The sequence below is a fragment of the Lampris incognitus genome, chromosome 13 (assembly GCF_029633865.1).
Source record: "Lampris incognitus isolate fLamInc1 chromosome 13, fLamInc1.hap2, whole genome shotgun sequence".
In the NCBI taxonomy this organism is placed as follows: Eukaryota; Metazoa; Chordata; class Actinopteri; order Lampriformes; family Lampridae; genus Lampris; species Lampris incognitus.
The window spans coordinates 25,175,689-25,181,744 of NC_079223.1; positions in this window are offsets into that span (position 1 = coordinate 25,175,689).

Consider the following 6,056-nt stretch of genomic DNA (forward strand, 5'->3'; position numbering starts at 1 on the left):
ACACGCTCGCTCGCTCGCACTTACATATGACACACACACATGCAGTTGAGCCCCGGAAAGAGCAAGGATATGGTTGGTGGCATCCACACCGTTAGCGCGAGGCTTGACCTGGCTGTATTAATCATAGCTGATAGCGGTAAGATACATTTTAGCTAATATAGCCACACCAACAAGCGCTGCATTTCCTGCCGCTACTTTCCCCTCTCATAAGTTATATCTTGTCTCCAACTCCCCACTCCCCATCTGATATCCCAGACCCTCTCCTCATTATAGAGCAATTTTCTGCCCCCACATCAAATACAAACACTCCGTACTTGTGTCTCTCACATTCATCTCCGCCTCCATCCATCATACGTCTCCCCTCATAATTCAAGCATTATCACAACCCGCACCCCTCGGCAAGTCGCAGATTGACTGTCAATGCGAGCGCGAGCTCATCTCGCAATCACATCTGCGGTGCTTTAAGTGACTGCTTTCAGTCAACGTGGTCCCTAACTTTAGCAGAAGTTGGCGTGCCGAGCAGAAAGACTACTTTTTGGAGCATATTAACTCAGCCGCAGGCAGAGCAGCGCTGCTGGGGAGCCAGAGGAGTATCCGCTTATGTAGACAGGCAGTGTCCAACAGTCAGTCAGACAGACACAGGGATCGTGAGATAGACAGACATTAGACTGGGGCTTGGCTGTGCTATCAGGTTTCCTCCCCCTCTGTCTGTCTGCCGGGACGGCCAGGCCTCGGAGGCCCTGACACCGAGGCACTGGCGAGCCAGCCACGACAGCTGCCACAGCAGCATCTAATACCAACACACTCCACGCTACACCACCACTACAAAGAGAAATAGCATTTCAAACATGGCATACTTTGATGTTCTTGTAATGATCTTTGTGTTTTGAGAGAGGGGGAGGACAGAGGACTCATATGGCGCTTTCTTATTTCTTCAGAACAAAGAGACCCCTTCCAAATGAGCAAGTCTAGGACACTGGCGGTGAGAGAGAGAGAAGTATTAAATGAGAATGTAGAAATGAACCCCGAATGGTATCAGCGTGAGTGTGTGCAGGCGTGCATGTGTGTGTGTGTGTGTGTGTGTGTGTGTGTGCACACTGCTGTGTTTGTAATGTTGTGTCAGTATGTCGATGTAACCTTATGAACTCCGGTGTTTGTCTGGACCTCTCTAATTAGGAATGTCTGATGAGCAGCCATACATTACGTGAGAGCGAGTGTGTATCCCTTCACGCATCAATCCATAACTATGGCCCAGTTGTCAGCGTGGTAAGGAGAGTGTCTCGTGCTGGAGAAAGTGCAGGTCTAGCCTTGGTCATGTTGACGAAGAGGCGGCACTTCAGAGGCTCCAGGACCCCGTGGCACCAGTCTCCCCAGTCCCCCAGACAGACTGGGAGCATCTGGCCTCTGTCAGCGCCTCTGGCCCCCGCAGACTCCAATCTATATGACGGCGGAGAGGAGTGGATTGGATCAGGGAGAGGGAAAATATGAGTCTCCCTGCCAGATTCCTCAGCTTTGTGTAAAATGCATGCTGTGTATCATGTATGATTAAATTAAGGTCTGATAACAGGTCGTGGTGATAAATTCTATGTAAGGTGAGGTTACTGATTAATGAAATTAGATTGAAATGAGTCATGGCAAATGTTGGAAAAGTCATTTTATGAATTGTCCGATTAAATATCAATCTAGCAAGCGCAGCTAAAAAATGAATAAACACTACGTGTCACGTTTTGGGCAAGACACGCTGATGAGTAAATATTAGATTAATAGATATCATTCCAGAAATGTCTAATGAAAGCCTGCAATGATTTGATGGATATAGTTGCTAGGCTTTGCCACATGGAATGTGATACACAGACTTGCCAACACTAATTAATCCATACACTAAATTAGGAATATAAATTGCGGTCCCCAATTTAACAGGGTCAATTTTAACTTCTCTCTTTACACTTTATTTAACTATGTAGAGGGGGGAAAATTCATCAATGTGCTTCACTTATTATGATTGACGATTGATGATTAAGTCCTCCAGCCGACACACACCACCAAAGCCGGTGAGCTGGAATTGGATGTGACACATACACAGTTCTGCGTGTTAGGTAATTCGTTGACGAGGGGCCAAATTCATTTATGGAACAGCGGTATTGGCAGGCATGGACACTCTGCAAAAACAACGATAATCACAGAGGTTTGGCGCGGCGTGACAAGGACTCTTCAGGGAAAGGCCCTTACACGCTGCTTTGTTGGCCATTCCTCCCTAAGATGGAGGGAAACATCCGCCACGGTTCTGAGGACGAGCGCGGCCTTGGGCTGGAGAAAAGAGGTTTCACGTAAGGTGTGGGTGATGTTTCAAGGGCTTGGTTATAATCCCCCCCCCCTTTTTCTCCTCAATTGTACCCTTCAAATTAGTACCCCACTCTTCCGAGCTGTCCCCGTCGCTGCCCCCACCCCCTCTGCCGACCCGGGGAGGGCTGTAGACTACCACATGTCTCCTCTGATACATGTGGAGTCTCCAGCCGCTTCTTTTCACCTGACAGTGAGGAGTTTCACCAGGGGTACGTAGCGCGTGGGAGGATCACATTATTCCCCCCAGCCCCCCCGAACAGGTGCCCTGACCGACCAGAGGACGCGCTAGTGCAGCAACCAGGACACGTACCCACATCTGGCTTCCCACCCGCAGACACGGCCAATTGTGTCTGTAGGGACGCCCGACCAAGCCGGAGGTAACGCTGGGATTCGAACCTGCGATCCCCGTGTTGATACACCGCTTGATTATAATTTGTTGGCTATCGTATCGTGCGATATCTGGCGGTGGGACGTAATACCTCAGACAAAGCCCCTAAAATAGTGGAAGGTGATTCAAGGCCGTGGTATAAATATTCACTCTGATACAGTCCTTACAATGTTTGTGTTTGCAAAGTGATAAGTGGATTTTAATGGGGAGTTGAGGCAATAAAGACTGAGATAAATCCTCTAAAATCAAACATTAGGGGGACCCTATCTCCAGCCATTTAAACTCTTTTCACATTCTCCATTTTTCCCTGCTAATGAGCCTTATTGACAATCAAACAGGAGCTGTCATCCCCCAGGATGTAGCACTCCCAGACCCTGCGTGTTTGTCATAGTGTCCTGGCAATCAGAGCTGCCTGCAAGACCAGGCTGGCAGTTAGTGGTTCTCACAGCAGTGCTGCCTGAAAATGGCACACTTCCTGTAGAGTTGCAGCTGCCACCTCTGCTACTTCCATTACTTTCTATAGCATGCAGATGTTGTATCAACATTCCCCGCCAAGGGGACTGCAATAACTGTGAGATTCATGCCATGTTTCAGAGGCACGTCAATTTCTCATGTGGCACAATTAAAGAGGGAAATACAGTACCAGGTTTTTCGCAGGCGCTGAAATCGGAAAAGGGCTTTTTTCACTGTTTTTTTTCGCCGTATGTGTGTGTGTTTTTTTTTTCCAAAAGGGGGGCTGTTTCATAAGGGTTCAGAAATCCACCCGAATTTTACTGCCCTTTTCCTGAGTTGAGCTGTTCTGTGAGCCTTTGTGCGGCAGACCTGTCGCGACCCACAGCGGATATGGAAATGGGGCTAAGGTTTTATGGGCCAAAAGGATTGGACACAGTCAAGCTCAGGGGGCATGAATATTGGATGTTATTTCTGCTCTCTTTTTTATGTAATCCATTGCCAATACATTATTAATAGATGATATCATATCCAGAACTACTGGACAAAGCACTACAGAGGGGCGCTATGAAAGGAGCTCTATGTGGTGGAGACTGTGGCAGCAAATGCAGTTCAAGTGATATTATTTTATCACTGTAGCCTAACATTTTCTGACCAAGCACTTCTATACAGTTCACTTTTTGGGCTAAGTGAAGTTCATAGCAGGAAAATATGGTGAATACTATATCTCTACCAGGGATAAATTCTGCGTTTGTGGGTTTGAAATGCACTGAAACATTGATGAAGTATCAAATGACACCCAAATACAAGTTTAATGGATTTTGGTGCACTGGGATACTTTGCTCATCCTATTTGACTGCAGTGAGTGAAGTAGAAATCTTTGCGAGGATCTAGAGTTTTCCTTGCAAAGCAGACTGCCTGTGTACAGTAGCCAAGGGAACAGTGTCTTATCTGATGTACTGATTCACAGACAGGAGAGTAAGCTAATGTGGAATTCTTTAAAAAAAAAAAGGGAAAGAAAAAAAAGGTCAGACTTACTGTTCTGATTCATTGTCATCAGAAAGTTATCTACTCTAGTTGTGCAGTTTTATGACAGACTGTGGCGATATCGTGCACGAGCTCCAACCTCATTGGCTGCTTTTTCCCTTCCCAAAATGCATCACTCAGCAGTTGCGCTAATTCTGTGTCTGGGAGGAAAGCCTTCAAAAGTACTTCTCAGTGCAGACCTAAGAGTGCAGGTGTAAAACTGCTGCCCATCTCTTGGTTTTCTGGGCTACCCTCTCTTGCTATGGTAAACATATGGACATCCAGGTATTACATTTAACACCCATGAAAGTGAACATTTGCACGCCACAATAAGACTTACATAGGGAGCGGATACGTAAGGTAATATTCTCTTTTAAGGTCAGTTTGAATTGTTTTTCCTCATGGGAGACTGCGGATTGATAAAGAGCAAACAAAACCCCTTTTCTGAATGCTTGTCCTCCATGGCCTCAGTGAAGGTTTCATTCCTTTATATCATCCAGCCCAATTCCCAGCATGCATGGCCATTGTGGCTCTTTCAACTGGAGCTCTGAGCCATTGACTGGCTCATTGTCCAGTCGGTCTTTTGTGTGCGCTATCACCGGAGCACAATCTTTCACCTGCACGCCGTGGCGGCAGCGGCGGGCTGGATGTGGTCAGGTTCAGCAACTGACTCCTCTCATGCAAACGCCGAGTTGCTGCGAAAATGCTTGCTGATTATTATGAATATCAACTTTTTTTTTTAGGCACCGCTGACGGTTCGAGTGACGGGTTATAAGAAATACTCCCAGCAGTTAGCAATTGAAAAGAGATGTTCAGTATTACTACCCCGGCTTACTTTTCCTTTTTCCCCTACATAGTTGTTCTTTTAAAATACAACAATGCATGAGCAGATGTTTGAAGCTTGGCCCTCGGCAACACAAGGCTAGTTAAGATCGATATTGCTTTCAATATTTCTTTCCTTTGACAGATAACCAGTACTGAGGAAAGTCTTGATAAGAGTGGCAACATACGGATGTGGTGAGCCTCGCTCTCTTTTGATTGCGCGACCCCTGACCTTTGCCTGTGTTTGAGAGCGAGGCTGCCACATGGTACGGTGGGGGTCTGTCAGGCCCTGGTTATGGGGCGTTATTGACCCAGGATTTATAAATATTTAATGCACGCATTAAGATCATGGTGGAGGGTGGCCATTAGAGTTCTCCAATAAAGAGGCTCTCACGATGATTGAGTGGCAGAGCCAGTTTGCTGGTCACTGGGTACAGAGAAACCTGGTGAGACAATGTACCACCGCTCCCCCAGCCGTTGCAGTCTTCCAAACTGGCAATAACCAGACATACTTACCAATCCGGACGGGGCGGTGCATTCATTTTTCCATTGCATGTCCTGCACACGTTATATTTGATGTGCAGTTGGCCCACAGACACTTTTTATTTCTGCAGGCACAGTGACGGGAAGTGTAGTTTTTCAAGGTTACTCAGTTGCGAGTAGGCACACAATCGGGGTATTGTGCTTGTTTGTGTCCTTGCTTGTACTTGGTTTTGCTATTGAATGATACAGACACAACAAGCGCAAGCGGCGATAGATCCAGACCAGTGTTACATGTATCTGAAACAGATAGTGCAATGTCAGGAAGCAGATGCGTGGGTATCGTTATCAGACACATTGGATTATCGAGGGAATGATTTGAAGCGCGAGGCGATTGCAGTCGAAAATTGAATCACTCTTTGAGTGTATCTGCCCCCCTCGCACTATCAGCAGCTCCTGCACTTCTATGTACATGCCGGCAGATCCAAGCACGCTGGCTGACATTATAAACGGTGATATGCTGATTGCTGCTCAACTTGCATCCCTT